Genomic DNA, 20,775 nt, shown 5'->3' with positions numbered 1-20,775 from the left:
AAGGAGTTGTTGTGAAAGGGTGAAGGAAAGTCACCCCAGATCCAGGGAAAAAATGTCAACCCAGGATGCAGGGTTCTTCCTTTGGGAGGGTGTGACTGGATTGCTACCAGCAGTGTGGTTTCATTTCAAAATTCATTTGAACAGAGAATTAAAGAAGAGAATGGATTTTGCCTCTGCTAAGGATTTATACACATCAGTCTCACCCAGCCCTTCCCACCCCTTCACTGAGCCCCAGCAGAGTTTTGAGGGCTGGTTGTGGCTCACTTTCCTGCAGCTTGAGCAGGGAGTTGGGCTCTGGGTTCCCCAAATTCAGATGTGGGACTTTGGGGCCAAAGTACAGCCTGCAGCATGTCCTGTGGTAGCCCAGTGTGACTGCAGAAACCTCCTCCTCCTCTGTTCTTCCAGTGGTGCTGATGTCACTGTGCCATGCTATTCCCTGCAGATGGTTTTCATCACCCTCCCATTAAGCCAAGCCAGCCTGTTAGCACAGCACACATCCCAGGACCCAGATTTGTGAACCAGATCTGCTGCAACACCCAGTGGGCTGTTGCAAAATGCTTCTTTCCTCATGTCCTCTCAGCCTGGAATTATCCCAGGACACCTCAGGGATAGGAAGCACCTTTAGTTTGTGAGCAGGGTTATCACTTATCCCTCTTGCTCCTATTTTCATCTCCCCAACTCAGTGCCCAGCATGGTCACCCCAGCGCCTGTCCCTACAGTTTGGGACACCTTGTCACCACTGTGCATGTGGAGGTGCCTCCTGATGTCCCCTGCCCACTCTGGGGTGTTAGAGGGATCCCAGCTCCCTGTGTCACTGCCTCACCTCACCTGCAGCCCCAGGGCTGGTTCCCAGCTGGAAGGGGCTGCTGTGGGGCTGGCAGGGTGGGAGCCAGGACTGGCAGTGCCTGGGCAAGGGAACACTTCAGGCATCACACTGGCCTTGGCCCCAGTCAAATATTTTCTGTCACTGATCCTTACGAGTTTATGGCATCCCCAAATGAGGCACAGGGGATTACAGAGCAGCCAGCTTTCCTTTAAAGCTTGACCTTGGCATCAGGCTGGTAGCATGGCAAGGAAGAGAGATGAGTTAGCTGGCAACCTGCCTGTGTGTGCCAAGGGGTCTTGAAAGCCTCAAAGGATGCATTAGTTTGATGTTAGAGGCTTTGTTTGTGGCATTCCCTGGCACAATCTCCCTCCCTGTGTGTGTGTACGTGTATTTCCTGCCTGCATCCCTGCTGCTCCCCCATCCTGTGTCCAGAGAGCTCAGCCAGGCAGCATGGACAGCTCCAGTGAGACAGATGGAGATGGAGCCAGGCCTCTGTGGGGACAGCTGCATCCCTGACAGTCCCCTCTGGTCATGCACCTGTTAGGAGCTATACTTAGCATGGGAAAACTTTCCAGAAAAGAGAAAGCAGGGCAGAAGTGGGGAGGCAGAAGGGCTGAGAATTTGGCCTCATTCTCCTCAGCAGGTCCCAAAGCTCCAAAACTGCCTCTCAGTGATAGCATCCAAAAATGCCAATCAGGTGAGAGCAGGCAGAGCTCTGCTGGCACTGTCTGGGGACAGCCTGAGCAAGTGATGGCTTCATAACTCCTGGGTGGGATGCCAGTGAGTGCCACGTGCTTGTCCTGGCAGCCCCTGAGCACTCAGGAGCTGCCATGTGGGAGCTCTGGGGGATCCTGGAGCAGCCACACAGTGGGGTCACTGTGCAGAGCCCTGTGTCCATCTCAGCTCACCCAGGGCTGCTGCAGCTCCTCTCCCTCCTCCTGTCTGCCTGTGCTCCAGCCTGGCTGCCACACTCAGCCATCCTTCCTCAGCCCTGGGCACTGCCAGCTGCCCATGGAGCTCAGGGTGCATGCATGGATGAGGAAACCTCCTGCTGGTGCTGGGAAGGGCTCTCTGTGAGGAGACAGGAGGCTCTGCAGCTCTTTCTCTGATAAATGAAGAGCTCTAAGTTAGGTGCACTCAGCCTCATGGCAAATAATTGTGCCTTGTCCCCCTTCTTGCAGCAGGGGCTCCCTGGGAGCCTGGCACAGGGGCAGCAGGTCTGGGTGGGTTTTAAGACCAAGTTTTTGTTGTGTTCTTTTGCTTTTGTAAGTGCTGGGCTGCATTTTCAGCACCCAAGTGTCCCGTTGGCACGGGAGGTGACCAAGGGCCATCTCTGCTGTGTCACGACTGCAGCCTCTCTGTTCCCCCCTCATCTTCTCATCTTCATTTCTGGAGAGAGAGACTTGGACTTGCCTTTCCTGGAGCTCCAGCTGGTGAGGAGTGAAACCCTATCCATGCCTGGTGACTGCAGGAAGCTGTGGATGGATGAGAATCCAGCATGGTCGGATGCCTGCGGAGCGGCGGGCGCTGCTGACAGGTGGCATCTCCTCCCTGGAAGGACAGGGTCCCTCTCCAGCTGCTCCCTGCTCTGCCTGATGCATGGCCTGTCCAATACCTGCTCCCCACTTAGCATTCCAGCAGTTATGGCCACCTGAGCTGGTGCTTAGTGAGGGGATTTGCTGTGCTTAAATGAAAAATGCAACAGGCACTTTAAACTGCCCTGTAGCTAAATTGAGCTGAGTTTTCCAATCCCTGCAGCTCTCAGCTCTGCTCCTCTGTCCTCTCAGCAAAAGGCAAGGAAACTGTTAGATTGCACCTAGGAACCACCTAAACATCTACTAAATGTCTTCCCTGAGTGATGCTCTTGGTCAGTGCTTCCCCAGCCTCAGGAGCAAGGTCTGAGTGTGAAAGCAGGAAAGGAAGAGGGAGTACAGCATATCATGTGCACACCAGCAACGTTTCCAGCTGACAGGATAAATCCATGCTATTCCTAACTGCCTCATTGAGATCTTTGTGCCACTGGAACAATTTGCATTTGCACACCTGTGCAGGAATGTGAATAGGCACATCTTACAATTTCCAGGTAAATTTGAGCCCTGCTGGTACCAGTGCCAGCTCTGGTGCCCCAGGATTGGTTTCTGTGCCATCAGAGGTGAGGAAATGCTCATCTCCTTCCAGTGGCCACTTACAGCTTTTTCCTTTTCAGATGGAGAAAATCCTTGTCACATTTCCTAATGTTTCTGTGTGGTGTGAGGAAGTGATCATAGAGAGAATCATACCAATTTCTGCTTGGGAGTGGGAGAAACAGGAGGTCATTCCTCATCTCAGGCCTGGTAATCTGGGATAACTAGATAACCTGTATGGTACTTGCCAGGTGCTTAACCCTTCTTCATATGCCAGGAAGGCTTCCCTGGAACTGGAGGCACTGGCCAACATAAATTGCTCCTGTCAATGTGCTTTATTGGACTACATCAAAGTAGAATCGATAAAGAGTTAAAAAAAAAAACCCTAACAAAATGGGCTTTTTAAGGCAGAGCAAGTCATAAACAGACAGGAGTGTGGTGCAGGTCAGGTTTCACCTGGCAGCCAGGGAAACAGGGGGGTTCTGGCTCTGTCAGGGGTGATTCATGGCACTGGAATATTTCAGGGGAGGGGAAGCATCCAGGAGTTGTTACCACACTGCTGCAAGGAGAGGGGCTCTGAGTGGGTCGGGTTTGTGCCTCCAACTTTGCTGTCACAGATTTGTACTGGTATCATCTCTATCAGTGTGAGTTATCTGGTTCCATTTAACCCAGATGAAAGCTCGAGTGTGGTTATTGCATTCTAAGGTTGCTGGAACTTGTTAATAATTGAGAATAATCGAGTCAAATTAATTCACTTTTAAAATTGAGCTTATTTGCATTGGCTGGTCTGGTTTTTTGTGACAGATCTCTCTGCGGGCATATGTTTGTGTAAGCTTTTTGTGTGTGCTCGTGAGTGTTTGTGTGCATACGTAATTTCCTTCTCCATCTCACAACCAACAGAGGCTGAGCTGGATTTAAATGTTGTGCAGGAAAAATGTGAAGAAGGTCCACCCCAAAGTGGAGCTGAATAGCTGAGGTATAAATCCACAGGGAAAAATGGGGTTTGTAATGGAAATGCTGCCTCGTTTTAAATTATAGCCAGGCATCTGTGAGGCTGAAATTCCTGCTGCAGCATCCAGACGGTGCCTCAAGCTGGCTGCACGGTGCCAGAAATGAAGAACCCCCCCAGCCTACCTGCAGCCTGACCTTTGTGCTGACACTGGCGTGCAGCTTTTGTGCTGCACGGGGCGGGCGCGGGCGCGCGGTGACAGATTGCTGCTGACAGGGAGAGGCTCCTCCAGCTGCATTTCTCTGCAGCCCCTGCCATATATCCAGGGGCTTGTTAGAGGAACAACAGCACCAGCCAATAACCAGTTGGTCTAAGCCCCTGGGACAGACCGTATGGCCCACACTCTGCTTGCTGAGCTGGGGGTGTGGAGTAAATTCAGCTGCTGCAGCCCTGGTGTTACACAGTGAAGGAACACACCCGGCCGGGCGTCTGGCTGTACCTATAAATAACAGTGTTTGTGTGTGTGTGTGTGCATATTTATGGGTCTGTGTATTTATTGTGGGTGAGGCTGGTTGTAGAGCAGCCCAGAAAATGGAAATCCTTTTGTGCAAATGTGCTTGCATGGAGGCAAGGAGAGCCAGGAGAGCAGGGGTGATGAATTGGCCCCGGACTGCGATGACAGTCCTTTCTTTAAAGTCAAAACAATTTCAGGGAAAGGGTCTCCAAAAAAAAAGTCCAGTTTCAGGAGGTAGCACAATTGAATTTCTGGTTGCTGGCTGCCTGCCTGCAGGGCCTCTTGTCACTTCTACTTTCTTCCAACAAGGCAGAAGGCGGAATTGACAGCAGCCTTCCCGCCAGGCTGTTAGGGAAGCAGGGAAGCCAGATGCTTTGCCTCCCTGCTCCCTCCCCTTCTGCGGCCCGAGAGCCAGAGAGTTAAGTTGCTTAACTCTTCCATTCTCCCTCTCCAGTGTTCCTGGTCTGATCCAGCAGGGATCCTGAGGAACAAAATGCCTGGGAGTGGGCACAAAGGGTCCTCACTCCCGAGGGTGGGAGTATGTGTGTGTCAAAATAAAATACCTTTATGCTTTGTATAGAACAGGAAAATTAGACTTTTATACAGAAAGATTCTGCAGAGAGGCACATGGTGATACAGGAGCCTCTCTCCCAGCAAACCCAGGGCAAATAATGTGATTTCAGAGCTTCCAGCCCAAACCCACTTCTAAACTCTCCCTCAGCCCCTGCTATTTATATCACTGCATATAGGATACCGTGTAGGTGGGAGCTAGAATATTCCTGTAATTTCTCCAGCAAGGACAGTATGCTCAGGCCTCTCTTTTCTTTGTGTAGAATTATCATCTTTAGATGTTAAGGGATGTGGAAGGCTTTGGTTGCTGTTGAATTAACATTTCTATATGCATCATTTCACTAGATAATTTGCTGACTCTAAAATTTTTGTGTAATCAAATTGGCTGGCTGTTTTAACATTTGTCTGACACCATTTTTAAGTGGTAGTTAAATGAAGTGGAGAATGGAGCCCTTTCTTTTGACTCAGGCTGTAGCAGGGTGAGGGTCTCCCCTATGTTTTTTTGAGACAGGACCTGCTCTGTGTCAGGGGTTGGACATTTCCAGCACCCACAACCCACAGAGCCCTTTTTAGTCTGCTCACAGCTGCAAAATGGGGTGACAAAGTGGTAGTGGATGGCCAGGAACTGATACCCTCTGTCTCCCCACGTTCATCTCATTGCTAAAACCTTGGTACAGTGGTTAAGGTGAGAATCCTTCTCCTCTTCTACTAAAGACAAGAGGAAAAGGCCTCAGGCTGTGCCAGGGGAGCTTCGGGTTGGACATCAGGAGGAATTTCTCCATGGAAAGGTTGCTCAGACATTGGAAGGGGCTGCCCAGAGGGAGGTTTGGAGTCCCCATCCCTGGAGGTGTCCAAGGAATGCCTGGAGGTGGCACTCAGTGCTCTGGGCTGGGGACAAGGTGGGGATCAATCATAGGTGGGACTTGATTGTCTTGGAGGGCTTTTCCAACCTCAGTGATTCTGTGAAATAGCTCCAAATGGGACCAAACCAGGGCCTTGAAGGGAAAATTGTGTCAGGGGAGGTTTAGACCAGGTATTAGGAAAAACTTCTTCACAGAAAGGGTGGTCAGGCATTGGAACAGGAAAGTGCTGGACCACCATCCCTGGAAGTGTCCAAAAAAGATGCAAATGGCACCTGAGGACATGATTTAGTGGTGACCATGGTGGTGCTGCTGGCTGGAGAGTTGGACTTGGTGATCACACAGGTCTTTCCCAGCCTCAGTGCTCTGTGCTTCTGTTTCTGAAGTTCACCTGCACTGACACTGCCAGGCTGAGGGCTCTGCTGGGGGCCATGCAGGTACCTGCAAAAGCAGGGAAATTGCAGGGTTTCCTCTAAAGCCATAGAGCCCTTTCCCTCCTGTGTGCCTCTTTATGTCCCTCCATGCCCAGGAGCTGATCTCTGTGCTTGTTCACTCCTCCCTCGTGCCAGCAGCCCCTGGGTCCCTGTGCCACCTTCCCCAGGCAGGGAGGAAGGTGATGGAGCAGGCATTCCTCTGGGTTTGGCATGCTCAGCTCAGGCAGGAGGGAACACCAGCCTCAGGCAAACCACAAACATTTGTCACCTGCAGCAAGGCAAAAAGTGTTGCCCAGAACAGCCTTTGGAAATATTTTAATTACCTCTGGTTAATCTGGCAGTCAACGAACTTGAGGTAAAGATCACAAGTGGAGACAAAGTCTAAGGGGAATTTTATGCTTGGAGTCAAATTTCAGCAATGTTTTTGAAGCGTTTCTAATTGGGATGGTTTAAGAGCCATCCCCAAACCTCCCTGAATCCAAACAGTTCTGATGTAAGTGGGAAGCAAATCAGTCATGCAGCTCTAGCCCAGCACTGAGAGCTGGAGCAACACAGGGCTTCTAAAAGAACCAGCCTAACCACCAAGGTCTTTCTGTGCAGCTTTACAGTCAGAAAACTTCTTTAATGGACTATAAATCAGAAAAGGAAATTTATTTTTTTGTTTCTCCAGGCTTGAAAGACGAGCATGCATCTGCCTGACAGCTTTCAGAGCGAGCCATCCCTGGCAGCCAAAGCAGATTCTCTGTGCCTGCTTCCAAGCAGCACAAGCTGAAACAACTGGTGGCAGAGTGGGGTGTCTCTACAGTCCTAGCCATGAAGAGAGGTGATTATTCCTCCCTCCTAATTCCACTTCCCATACGGAAATTATCCTGTGCTGGAGGCGTGCACCTTCCTCTGTTCTGTCAACGTGTGTTGCTAGGAAGATTTATTTCAGTAATAAGGTCTTAGCAGTGAAACTTAACAAAAATGAGGGGGCAAGTTTATTAATTATATATTTTACAGTTAATTAAAGATAATATTTAACAGAAGTAATTGCAGGCATCTGCATTGATGGCACAATTAATTTCCAGTGATAAACGGGTTGTGTGTCCTTTTGTTGGGCTGATCAGAAACAAATCCTGCCTCGTGCTAAACCCCTGTTATCTCTTTGCATTTGCAGGAGATGAAACATCCTCCTGCTCACAGCACAGGGAAGAGGCTGGAGCTGGGCTGCTGTCTCCACACCTGTAGAACTGTGATGAAATGGGGATTCTTTGTGTTTCATTGGCTTCTCCGAGGAAAACAGAGACCATGAGATGAGACAGAGCCTCAGGGTGAGTGCAGCTCCCACCACCAGTGCTGGCAGCTCCCTCAGCTGGGCCTGGTGCCCTCCATCCCATCCTGCCTGGCAGCCCAGCTCTGGGAGGCAGGAAAGCTTTGTTCCACAGGTCTTTCACCCACCCCTCAAGCTGCTTCTAAGCAGTCTCTTCCATTTGTGCTGAAATGCTGTGTAGGAGCACTTGTCACTCATCTCAGCTTGCATTCAGCATGTTCCCAGAGCCTGGGCATGGATGTAGAGGAGCTGTCCATGTGGGAACTTGCTGGGCTCTCAGAGCACCTGCCCCTTTGGGATCTGACCCACAGGGTGCCCCCATGTGCCTTGAGGTCTGTGCAGTGGGAAAGTTTCTTCTGTACTGTCACTGGCAATGTTTCTGTTCTCCTAACACCTTTCAGACAGCTTGGTAGGTTCTACCTCGTGCAGGTGTCCATCTCCCATTATCTTCCCCCTGCCTGAGGTACACACAGAGCCTGTGACACACAGCTGAGTGATTTTTATTCCCTCCACTTGAGGGAAGTAGCTTACAATGTTATAAACTGGTCCTCTGTGATTGACTCATGCCACCTATTTCTGAAACACAGCCAATAAGGTAAAAGAAGATTTAGAAAAGTTAACAGTGTCCAGATCTGTTTAGGACAGGAAGGGAGCCCAAAAGTTGAATAAAATACTGTAAAGAGCCAAGCCCAGCACAGCTGCTCAACACAGAGCCATCCTGTGACAATGATGCTCCTTCCTGCTTGCTTTTTCATTTGTTATAGAAACTGTTGGTGCAGTTGGGGGTTTCTCCCTAGGGGCAAAGGAGCTGCTCTATGAGCTCTGCACACCTCCAGGCAAGGTCCTTCCCATGGAGGAGGTGATGGGGGCTGCTCAAGGAGGTCCTTTTCCAAAGGCCACAGGGATCAGGGCTTCCAGCCTTTTTATTGTCTTCATGAATGAGGTAAAAGATGGAGGGTGAAAGGAAGAGAAAGCCATGCCAAGGGCCAGAGGAGGTCCCAGGTTCCAGCCTGGCCAAACTGAGCAGGGCAGGGCTGTGTCTGCTGTGGGCTCAGCAGAGCTGGGGCTGAGCCTGGGCAGCCTGAGCAGCAGGCTGGGTTTGTCAGGGCAGCTTTGAGCTGAGTGTTGGCTGCTCTGATCTAAACCCCAGCTTTTCTGCAGGCCCATCTTGTAAATATTTAAATGCAGGAGTAGCAGGCCCAGCAAGTCCATGTGGGGATTTGCAGGCAGGGAGGGGAGCAGAGAGTGTGAGCTGCATCCCTCAGTGTCTGCACCCGTATGTGCAGTCTCCCAGTGCCTTGCAGAGAGATTTTAATCCAGAGAGCTCTGACAGCCTTTCAGGCATCAATCACCCAGCACCACAACACCCCTGCAAGGTCAGGCAGTGTTATCAGCCTTCCCTCAGAGCTCTGTGCCTCAGCAAGGAGGGATGTGCAGAGGGAGAGCAGCTCTGAGTGTGTGTGAGATTTCCTGCAATCAGAGCTTTCCACATTCCTAGAGCCAGGGATGGATGCAGCTCTCCTGGAGCCCTGCTCCCTGCCCTGACCACTGGAAACACTTCCTCCCCACAGAAACCTCACCGTGAAACCACCCAGCAGAGCAGGCCTTTGTAGTTTGGCAGGCAGAGCACAGGCTCTGCTCTACCCAATCCACAGGCACATTTTTGGGGTTGTGTGTTTACTGAAATCTTGGCTTTGCTGGTCTGGAGAGAATAAAAGTTGATTGTTGAGCAGCCAGGGCTCGGCGTCGCCCTGCCTGTACGTGTGAATTCCCTGCACAGCCAGGCCAGGCCAGGGGGGATCTTTGTGGGGCTGCAGCTGCTCATGTGAGGAGCCTTGTCTCTGCTCTGTGCTGAACATGGCTCTGGTTACCTGCTCTCACTGGAGCTTTTCTGCCTTCTCCAATCCTTTCCTTGGCTGCTCTGGCTGCAGGGCCTTGTGATAGCTGGCTGGATTTATTTATTTAATAATAAAACTTAAAGAGCAAGTTGTTTTCCAGGCAGTGGCTGTCTCTGTGGAGCCAGGTCATGATGGGGTTAGTGTGGAGGGAAGCAGGGCTGCTTGGGGAGCTTAAAATCTGCCAATCCCACTATTCCTTCTGCTCCTCAGCCTTCTCCAGTAACCCTTTCCTCCTGCACTGGCAGGAATGTTCATGGTGCTGTACAGACCATGCCACTTCCATCTCTCTCAGGATGTGCCAGGGGTGGTACAAAAGGGAGTTCACAGCCCAAGGCCACAAACAGGACAATATGACAGTAAAGAGAAGATGATGGAACACAGAGGGTGGGCCTTCCTTTGGTTATTTCTCCTGTACAGATCCCTACAGTTGTCACAGTATATGTTCTCCTGTCTCTCACCTTTTCTATAAGGGACAATGACATCCTCCCATAGGGCTTAGCAGTGCTGTCTTTATTTTCATGGCTGGGAAACAATTGCACTCTTTTGGAGGATGGATTAGTCAGGGGTTTAAGCAAAAGTCAGAGGTTTGTGCTCTGGATCCCAACCTGAGGCATCTGCTGGTCCTAATCTGAAGGGCTCCCCCACCCCAGCTTCACTCACAGTACCCCAGGTTGAATGGGCCACTGTGCTGCTTTAGGAGACTTGATTTTCTTCATGTCCATCAAATCCTGTTGTGAGGTACCTGCCTGGCATCACTGCTTTGGGCAGAGGTCAGTCAAATCATTCCCACTCCATCACCAGTGGGAAATCCCCTGGGATTTACAGCTGGATGAGGAAACCCACCTCCATCACTGTCTGACCTGGGCTGGGCACTGTTCAGGTGCATCTTAAAGACTCCACGCTCCAAGCAGCAGGAATCTGTCACAGCACAGCTCAGTGCCTCAGGGGGGAGGGGGGGTTGTTCCCTGAGGGTTTGGCTTCAGGAATAAATCTGTACCTCCACACTCTGCCCATAAAACTGATAACACTGAGATTGCTTTACACATCAGCAACAGAATGGAGACAGCAGAGGCAATCAGGACCCAAAATAATTATGTTTATCATCTATAATCATCACACAGAGTCTAACAGCACATTAGCACTTCCAGCAGGCAGTTTTCAGGAGCAGGGAATGCAGGCAGTGTTTTGGAGGATGCACTGATTATTTTAAAGGACATCAGCCACATCTGAACGCGCCATGGGGAATTCTTTGAGCTGCCAGCACACTTTTTATTGCATTGTGGAGAACAGGAGCAGGGCCAGTCCTGAACCATCTCTGTGAAGTGTTACTGGGTGTAGTTTCCAGAGTGAGGCTGTGGAAACAACAACTCAGCCTCTTTCTGCTTGATCCCAGGGATTTGGAAGGTGTAATCTGGAAGAGCCTACAGCTGCTTGAACCCCTCTCCATGGAAGGGATTATTCCAAGGGAAGTCTCTCATGTTTCCCCTTGTGATGCTGCCTCTGCTCCTCCCTATTTTCCTGCCAGCCCTGGAATACACACAGACTTTAGGGCTGAGCTCCCTGGTGGCAGAACTACCCTCCCCTGTGCTACTGCACAGCCTTGGGGGTCTGGGCTACAAATGTCCAAGCAAATCCAAGTGGTCTCAGTTCAAAACAAGCAGCAAAACCCAACATCCTTCACCCTATGTCCTGCAGCATGGTCCTCTCTTCCCTTGTGCTGCACTGTTAGGGAGGGCCAAGCTTTGCAGCAAGGGAGAAGAGGCCAGAGAAAGGCTGGTCAGGAGGAATGCAGTCAGTCACTGCATTCAGCCTTTTGAGTCAAGGCCTTAGTAACAGTCTGCTTGGAAGGGAGGGCCTTGGAGCCAGATTTGTATGTGGAATTAGTTGGAATCTTATCAAAAGCCCACAACGCCTCATCTCTTCAGCAGAACATCTGAGATGCTGCACATTTATTTGCTGTGATGTTCCAGGTTATAAAGTGGCTTTATAAGCCCTTGTTTTCCATGATGATCCCCAGGTGAAGGGTAAAATCCATCCTTACAGGATGCCAGTCCTGGGGTGTGTCTGGCTGTGAGGGAGGGGCAGTTCCCATCCTGTGTCTGTCAGTGGGAACTGGTGTTTCTTCTGCAGACAGCACCCCCCTGCCAAGAACTGCTTTAGCAAGGCTCTTAGGAGCTGCTTTCAAACCTGGAAGGGTTTTTGGAGCCAAACATTGGTCTGAGTGCATTTTTACTGAAATTCAAATGCAAACCGCCAGACTTTCACTCCAACATTTCAGCTTTCCTGCAGATTTTTCCAGGGGCACCCTCTGGCTTATCCACAGGACTGTAGGAAAGCTGTCAAGACAGGAGCCATTCTCCTGTGTGCAAAAGGCACCCAGCTCAGGGCCTGCTCCTCTGCTGTGGGTACCTCATGCCAGGGAGCCAAGGAGGAGAGCTGAGCTCCAGGGTGTGCTCTGGGGCTGACTGGGAGAGCCTTGCTGATCCCTGTGTAACTGGGACTTGCCTGTGGTGCCAGGGATGTGTAGTTCCCCAGGCAGTGGATAATGGGGTGAAAGGACACTCAGGGAGTCTCCAGAGCCAGCTGGAGCCAGTGAAGTCCAGTTGGTCTGGCCATCATCCAGTCAGCTTTTGTTTGTCTTCAAGGGCAGGGATTGTTCTGCCTCTCTGGGCTGCTGTCCTGGATAATTGGGTTTTCCTGAGCACAGTGCTCAGCACTGAGTGTGAAATCTTTTCCAAAATCTTGGCCCTTTTCTATGCTAGCAGAGGTTCTGCTTTCAAAGCAGGTTTATCACTGACTGAACACCCACCAGGCTTCCCCTGTGCTCCTAGAGCTCCTCCAGCCTCTTTGTGGGCTTTTCCAAGTGCAGAAGGGATGATTCCAGCTCCCATCCAGTGTGTGTATCCGGGGTGGTTTAGAAAGGCACTTTATAACTTGGAACATCACAGTAAATAAATGTGCAGCATCTCAGATGTTTTGCTGAGGAGATGAAGTGTCACAGGCTTTTGAAGGGATTCCAGCTAATTCCACACACAAATCTGGATCCAAGGAGCTCCTTCCCTGCAGACCACAGAGGACTTGGGGCCAGCCCAGACCATTGCATGCCCTGGCCCAGCTCAACCAGTCTAGGAAGAGTGGGACCAGTACAGTGAGGGGCCTGAATGTTCCTCCCATGGTCCTTTGGGAAGGAATGGATCAGAAGAGGGAGATACTGAAGCTGGGGAAGCTCTTGTGGTACCTCCTCAGCAGGAGAGCTGCAAAACCAAGCTCTGTGGTGTGGAATTGCACCAGGGAGAAGGAGGAGGCTTGTCCTGAGGAGCTCCTGCTGAAGTGTGAGACTGGTGGAGGTGAACAGAGGAGCAGTGAAGGGATCCTGACTGTGATCCTGGTGCTGTGCTGGCAAACTTGCTGCAGAGTCACAGCAAAAGGAGGTTTTGAAGACAAGTGAGGAGCTTTCTGGGTGTTTTTCCCTGCTAGAAGCATGAATAAAGAAAAGCACGATAGTGCTTCCTTGGAAATCTGGTGGGTGGCCTGGTGCTATGAGCTGATAGAAGGTGGGGGCTCATTCCTTCATAATGAATGAAAGATGACAGATGGGGAGAGGCAAGGAAAGGCCTTCAGCACTGGTATAATTAACTTACTCCTGAGAACACTGGGATGAGCTTTTCTCCTAATATGATAGAGAAAAGAGAGGATGTTTGACTGAGAGAAGGAGATAATGGGAATTGTAGAGGTGAATGTGGTTGTCCCTGTGTTCCTGAGACACTGGAAGCAAAGCCTCCGTGCCAGCTTCAGGAGCAGATGTAGAGGATGGATTCCCTGGTCTGGGGCAGGGGGGGTGGGCTGCACCTCCTGGGGTGCTTCTCTGAGCTTAATCCACAGCCCTGAGCCCTTGGCTTGGAGGAGGAGGTGAGGAGCCAAGCCCCCTTCACAGCAATAATGACTTCACACCCTGACTTTTTCCCCACGAGCCTTTTCTCTTGCACACTAACGAGGCTGAGCCTACTTCATTGTGCCTCGGTAATTGTGCTTTTAATTATGCTGTGTGTCTGCCACCATCTGTTGTGCTCTTTTCAGAATCTGTTTCAGTTCTGATATCCCCTTTTGAGATGAAGGGACCACGAGTGCCCGCTGTACCCAAGGTGTGGATGAATCATAGATTTTTCTGTTCTGTTCTTCGCTTTCCAAATGATTCATTCCACTTGATCTGTTTCTCGATGGTTGCCGAGCCTTGAGCTGACATTTTCATGGAACTGACAGCTTTATGTGGAAAAATGAGAGCTGACTGAGAGGAGTGAAAAAGGTGTCTGTTGGAAAGAAAAATCCTGATCTTTTCAAGATGAGTTTATTTGGACAAGGGCTATCAGAGGACTCTGAAAGGAGAGGTTACAATAGCTCCCAGTGTGGATGTCACCTGGGAGAGGCCACTGTGAAGTTGCTGGTGTTGGGACAATGCTGTGTCTTAGGGACACACAGACAAGAGCAGCATGGCACCTGCCCCCCGAAGCAGGGCTGCAAGGGACAGGGACATCAAGCCAGGAGAGGGAGCTGGAAAGGCTCCAGCTGCAATAAAGCAGATGAAGAGAGGCAAAACAAGGTTAATGAGCCAGAGAGCTTGTTAGGAAGGGAGGACAACTGCAAGTTTGGGCAGAGCATGGCTCCTTTCTCCTGGGGTACAGGGCTGTTCTGGCCTGTCCCACTGCTGATACTGTGCTCTGTCTGGCTCTGAGCACCTTGTTCTAAACAGGGTGACCTTTCTTTCTGTTCTCTTTGCCCTCTAGAGCTCTGTCACTGGTTGGGCCCACAAACCAGCTCTGACACCCAACAGTGTGGCTTTGTCTCATGCTGTGCATGTTCTGTGCATCTGCAGGATGCTGCAGCTGGCTCTGGTTTAGATCTCTGCATGGGATGTGGCAGAGTGGGTATCATCCATGGTGCCAGACCCTCAGTACCCCTAGAAAAGTGTTATTCCATCCCAGCCAGAGAGATTATCCCTTGACCTCTGGCAGCTGCTCCTCATGTTGTCTTCTGAGCACCTCTTAAAAACATTTCGGGCTGCCCTGACGTGATTTCCTGATGCTCTTTCTGCCCTTGCTCCTTCCCCTGGGCCTGACACCTTGGTGCTTCAATGTCACCCATGGTCATGGGAGAGGAAAAGAACCACCTGAGCCTCAGTTTGCTGTCCCTGTTCCAGCTCCTGGACACTTTTCACCTCCAGCTTCCTCCTGTGGGAAAGGATTGTTGTGTCCTTCTGCTTTTACTGGTTTCTTATTCAGGGAGGATGGAGAACATAAATAGCTCACAAATCAGCTCAGGGCCCTCTCTGTGTCATTCCTGCATTCCACAGGCAGGTTCCTTTCCAGTCTCCTCCTGTACATGCAGGGTGAGGAGCCAAGCATCAGTCATGGGACAGGACTGTGAATGAGGTTCCTTCCAAAACCAGTTCCATTTAGCTCAAAGCCACAATGGGAAAACCACTGTGTTTCCATGAAATCCACTTTGTATCAATCCATGGAGCTGGGCTTGGGTGAGAGGTGCCGGGATCCCAGTAGGCCACTAATTAATTACCTACCCACATTCTTTATTGGCAAGGCAGGGCCCTTCTGATGGTTAATTAGGGTGGGAGCCAAGGAGAGGCTCTGTCTCAGTGGTGATCCACATTCCCTCTGGCTTCCTTCCTCACAGACATGTCGTGGCACAGGGAGGGGAAGCCAAGGCTGAACATATGGCTCACTGTGGAGCTCTGACCTTCCCGGAGCGCGCCTGGGATTCCCTTCAAGCGCCACTCCCAACCTACCTGATGCTGTGGAAATCCTCTGGGGCACTTCTGGGCAAACAAACCCTTGGCCCAAGTGCCAGCAGTTGTTATTCCCTCGTGTTCTTCCTTCCTGTGCACCATGGACAGCTGAGAGACTTGGGATGGTGCAGCAGGAGACACCTGTGACTCCCTTGTGGGCTCTGTGCTCAGAGGTGACAAAGAGCAGCACAGCTCCACAGGTGCTCCCTGCATGGCACTGGGAACCCAGGGCAACACCATGGGCTGGGATGTGGCTGCAGCTCTCTTCACAGATAGCAGCAGGCACAGCTCTCTCCCAGGATTTTTCCTGGGAAAGGCAGTGAGAAGCTCAGGAAAGAAAACAATTCTTATCTCTGTTCACTGCTCCTGTTGTTTTGCACACGTGGAATGTGTTATGGAGATTGGTTACCCAAAGTGATTTGTTAATTGGACACCAGTGAAGGTTGTTTTGATTCCTTGGCCAGTTGGGTCAAAGCTGTGTCCTGGCTGTCTGCAGACAGTCATGGGTTTTTCTTTAGTATCTCTTTAGTATGTAATTTAGTATAGTATTAGTGTAATATAGTATAGCTTACTAAAGCAATTGTTCAGCCCTCTGAATCATGGAGTCAGGGCACATTATCCCTGCCTCAGGGGCTCCCTGCATCTATATTGGGATAACTGAGGCAAGCCCCACACAGCTCTGTTGGGATCTCCCCTGTCCTCAAACACATTTAGGATGAGTCATGGTAGTTCAGAAACTGTCCAGTTGTTCTGGAAGTGGAATCCATGGCTGGCTGGCCTGAGAGAGACCTTGCATAAGTGAAATGTAAATGCTCACAGTGGCTTGCCAAGATCTGAGTGGGAAAAACCTTTCTTGGAAGAGGATTTCCTGTCTTGTCCCAAGGAGTCCCAGCTGTTGAGTGTGCTTTGTTGTCATGGCCTCGTGTCTGGGATTTGCTTTCCCCAAGACCTTGAAACCCATTCCCCTCCCCAACTCCTCGAGGAGTTTGATGCAGCCTGTCTCCAGAAATGCAGCTGTTTGCTCCTCTCTGGAATCAGAGAACATTTCTACTTTCTTTCCTCGTGCTCTGCAGTGACCTAATTATTTAACTTTGCATTGCAGCCTCTTCCTGCAGCACTTGCCAAAGAGCTCATCAAAGCCTCTCGTCCCCAGCGCTGGGGGAGCTGGATTATTAATCTCTCTCTGCTCAAGGTTAGAGGAGATGTTTCCTCCTCTCATGGACAACTTTTCCTGACAAATCTTTGGCTTTTCCACTTGTAGGCAGCTGGGAGGGTGTTGGAGTGATGCTCATTGTTAACATAAGGCTCCTCCAGGCTGCACTGGAATACCACACACTTAATTCTTGGCATAACTTGATCTGTTTGGTCTTGGGGTGACTGGAGGAGTGTCTGGTCTCCCTCCTTCCTTGATAAAAGGAGGTTCATAATTAGCCATATTCCTCTTGTTGTAGGGAGACTGGTGCCAAAAATCTCTCACCTCTGGCTGTGATTTCCCAAATCTGTGATGTTCAGCAGCTGTGGCAGTGCATGGAGCAGGGGGGATGTGAGAGGTGGTTCAAGCCCATGTCCTGCACTGGGATTTCACATGTGGATGCCTGTGCTGTGTGCAGAACAGCTGCTCAGGGCTGACTCTGCCCAGAGTGCTGCTCCACAGGAATGCAGCATCTGGGAAGGAGTGTCCAGCCAGCCCCCAGCACTGCCTCCCTTCTCTGCGGGGGTTCTATGGGGCTACATGGTGCAGAGCTGCCCATGGGATCAGGACCTGCAATGGGTCTAAAGCCACTGAAGCCCCTTGGCCACCCAGTGGCCCCTCTCCAGGAGATCATTTGGAGTAATGTCAAGGGACAGGGAAGTAGGAAGAGAGAAGGAGATATTGGGAGAGTGTTGGAAGTTGCTGTCAAAGTCAAGGGAGCTGGATCTGACTGGTGCTGGATCCAGGATATGAGCAGGGCAGAAGCAAGTGAGGTGGTTTAGAGTCACCCCATGCCTTCCTTATTTGTGCCACTGCCACTCTCTCCCCCAGCACCACCATCCCAGGACCTGTCCCTGCCCTGCACTGTGCAGTGCTTGGGCTGGAGAGCAGCACCCAGCTGCCCCCATGCCACCCTGCACCTGTGGGCTGCCCATATCCATCATCCTGTGGCTGCTGGTACCCAGCATCTGCCTCTGCTCCTGGGCAGCAGCTGCCAAACCCATTTGCTCAGCAGGTGTGCTCCTGCATTCACTGGGAGAACAGGATTTCTGGAAGAGAGGAGGGAGAGAACAGAGGAAAAGGGAGGGAGGGAGGGCAGGAGGAAATAAAAGGAAGTAGGAGAGAGAGGGGAAAAGCAGCCAAGGACTGGAAGAATTAGAGATGGAGTGTGGAAAGGACCGTGTATCCCCTGTTGCTTTGAGCACTCAGCAGATCCTGTGGTGTGTCTGCTTTATTACTGACAGAGTTCTCCCTTCTGTCGGCTTGTTTCCTAATTGCTGGTCTTGTAAACTGCTTGATTTATGGCTCTGTTCATCAGTTCTGGCCCTCGGGTATAACATGCTTTTCCTTCCAGGCTGGGAAGTGAATAACGAATTAACAGCCTGCCTTAGGTTCAATGAGAAGCTGAGCATTCAGGGATCTTTATTGGGCTGCACGTGCCAAATAGAAGTGCTTAATTTTTACTTCTCATTCACAGAGGGTATTCAGAGAGTCCTTCCCCAGGGCAGCAGCAGCGTTGTGGCTGCGTGGTGCCTTTGAAGTGTCCCACAAGAGAAGCCACCAAGGAATGGTTTTGCTGTTGGTTTGCACAGAGAGCTCAATCTGCCTCCTCACAGCTTGCTCTGAAGCTGGCATTGTGTGCCATGTGTGTTTGTCTCACACAAACTTCCCTTCAGAACAGCCCAGGGATGAAGATGAAGATGAAGTCAAAGAACAAATGGCCCTGCTGAGCTGGAGCTGTGCCTTGTGCTCTGCCAGCAGCCAGCAGCCAGCCCCTGGCTGTCACCCTGAGCAGGGCTCTGTCCTAAACCCTGGAGTACTCTGCAGTCAGTGTGGCTGAAGTCTTCACTGAGTGACTCAAATAGCTCTGCTCCCACAACCCTCCATGGCAGTCCAGTGCCTTCCACACAGCTGTGATCCTCCTTGCTCACACCTCCATGCTCCATGGCTCCATGGTCACACCTCCATGCTCCAGGTTTATGGAGCAACCAGGCCTTGGAATGATAAGCCCAGGGTGGGAGGTTCCTTGGGTTCAGGGCCTGCCTGTTCTCCTTGCCCCGTTCCCAGCACTGTGGAAGTCACATCATGTGCCCACAGCAGCTCTGCAGCACCCAGACACGCTGTGGGGACACCTGAGAAGGAAATGCCTGTAAAACAACTCCTTTGTGGAGGAAGAAAACTCTTGTAAAGAACAGAGGAACTGCTGTAGCACTGCAGGGCTCTTCTGTGAGCACAGTGCCCAACAAGTGTGAGCTCAGGGGCTGCAGGTCTCCAGCAGATAAAGTTTAAGCTGGAAGATCCCCTCAGGACTTGGCAGCTCTGCCCTCCTGCCCTCAACAGCCTCTCAGGATGCTGCTGCTGCTGCCTCTGAGCTGGTGAATCTGATGTGCCTGGAAGGCTGAGCTCAGGAAAATGGCTCTGTAGGACTCACCTCAGCATCATGAGGCTGCCAGTGAGGGACAGAGCCTGGAAAGTCAAGTGCAGCATTAATGGAAGGCTGCAGCATCTCAGGGGCTGTAAAATTCTGTTACAGAGAGAGAGTTTTAACACACCTGCTTGAACACACCAGCCCTCACTTGTCTGTGGGAGCTCAGCTGGATGGAGTGCTCTCTTCCAGGAATCCTACAGCAGGGAGAGCTGCTGGTATCTGGTTTTGCTCTTGGGGCACACAGAATAATAAATAAACTGCAAGGTATGGTGCTTCCTTCCTCATGGCATTAGCAGCACACGATTACATGGCCCTAGGCATCCTGTGTGCTCTGCTCTTGCTGTGCCTTCCACTGATGGGTCTGCAGGATATCTGTGGAGCTTCTGAGGAGCAGGGAACAGTGCCTTGGAGCACCATGAGCATCTGGTATCATCATCATCATTGACTGCTCACAAGGCTCAAGAACCTGTCCAAGCCCTGGGGAAAGCTGAGCCCACATGTCCTTATGCCATATCCATCAGGACTCCTCTGTTTTTATTTAAAATCCATGATTTCTCACTCAGCTGCCTCCTTCCAGCAATCCCAGCAGGCTGTAACAGCAGGATCTTGGAGTGCAGAGCAGGAGAGGACACAGCAATGTTCTTCATTGAGCACCCACCTCCCATGGCTGCAGTCATGTGGTTCCTTGTGCCATGGAGTCCAGGATCCAGGAGAACGAAGACAGAAGATCAAAAGAGCTCTGGCTTGCATTTCACATGTGCTATCACCAAGAATATTTACTACTAATCACTAAACTAGTCTGAATACATACCCAAAGTCCAGGTGTTATCACGTCCTGATAAAAAACCTTGAACTGCATTTGGTTTGGCATGTGAGTGTGCTCACACCCTGCACAGTCTGTGCCACACTTCCTAAATTGCACAGCAGGCAGGATGGCTCAGGAACAGGAAAGGCAGGAGGCCCAAGGTTCTGCCTGATCAGCCTGCCAAGACTGAAGGAGCAGCAGTCCTGGATCCAGGCTGAGGGTGGGCAGAGGAGGTGCCTGCACCCTTCCCCTTCTTCCATGCACAGGCTGGAGCAGTTTCTAAGCTTGAGTCCAATCCCTGTCCTCTCTGGGTGCTGCTGTGACAGCTCAGCACAGGCAGCCTCTCCTCCAACCTGTTCCTCTGCTCACACTGCACAAGAGGCTGGAATCAGAATCAGAGGGAGATGCTTCCCTTTATACTCCATATTCACATGGTGAGATCCTCCCTCCTCACCTCTGACCTGTTCCTGCCTGGCTGCCAGTGTGGTTCTGAGCAGCCCAGTATTTAATCACCTTCTGGAGCCTTGAGCAGAGCCGTTCCCAAGCTCTCCCTCCCCTGCCCGTGAGCAGGAATTACCTCGGGCTGGCTGTGCAATGTGTCCATCAGCCAGCGTGGCTCCCGTTGCCTGGATGCAGGTTAAAAAAAAGCCTCCTGGTAGGAAGGGGATATCTTACAGCTGAAGGTGTGATAGATGAGCATCTGTTCTGTCCCCAGAATGGAATTTTTTGAAGTTGCTGTATTTCAGCAAAAGGTTACGGCCCCTCTGCTGGCAGGGCTGCTCCTGCAGCTCGGGGAAGTGGCTCTGTTTGTGTGTCTGTTCTGGGCAGGGCAGAGTCACACAGGGCTGGGTGAGGGCCCTGCTGACAACGCTGCTCTTGTGCCCAGCCTGGCAGTGTCAGGATCTGACCCCCAGCAGGAGCTGCCTCTGCAGAGCCTGCCCTGGCTCACCAGAGAGGCCCTGGGACACTCCCCCCCAGCAGGCACTTGTGGCCATCCAGCCCTCTGGAGCTGCAGGAAAGGATGGAGTTGGGGGGTTTGGGGGCAGCCCTGGATTTGAAGTTCAGCA

At 51.2% G+C, this 20,775-nt stretch overlaps 1 long non-coding RNA gene across 1 annotated transcript in view; it reads left to right on the top strand.

The window, feature by feature from the left end:
* LOC139597018 (uncharacterized) overlaps positions 1-20,775 on the top strand; it is a 100,427-nt gene that overhangs the window by 38,536 nt on the left and 41,116 nt on the right. Inside the window, exons 5-6 of the long non-coding RNA XR_011681495.1 lie at positions 6,947-7,099; positions 7,436-7,589. This is a non-coding gene — a long non-coding RNA (uncharacterized lncRNA). The remainder of the gene's footprint in view (positions 1-6,946; positions 7,100-7,435; positions 7,590-20,775) is intronic.

The sequence above is a fragment of the Agelaius tricolor genome, unplaced genomic scaffold, assembly GCF_023055355.1.
Source record: "Agelaius tricolor isolate 1412-34295 unplaced genomic scaffold, bAgeTri1.0.p SCAF_16, whole genome shotgun sequence".
NCBI classification, from domain to species: domain Eukaryota; kingdom Metazoa; phylum Chordata; class Aves; order Passeriformes; family Icteridae; genus Agelaius; species Agelaius tricolor.
The sequence above is the reverse complement of the archived record's forward strand: the minus strand, read 5'-3'. Positions and strand labels throughout refer to the sequence as shown.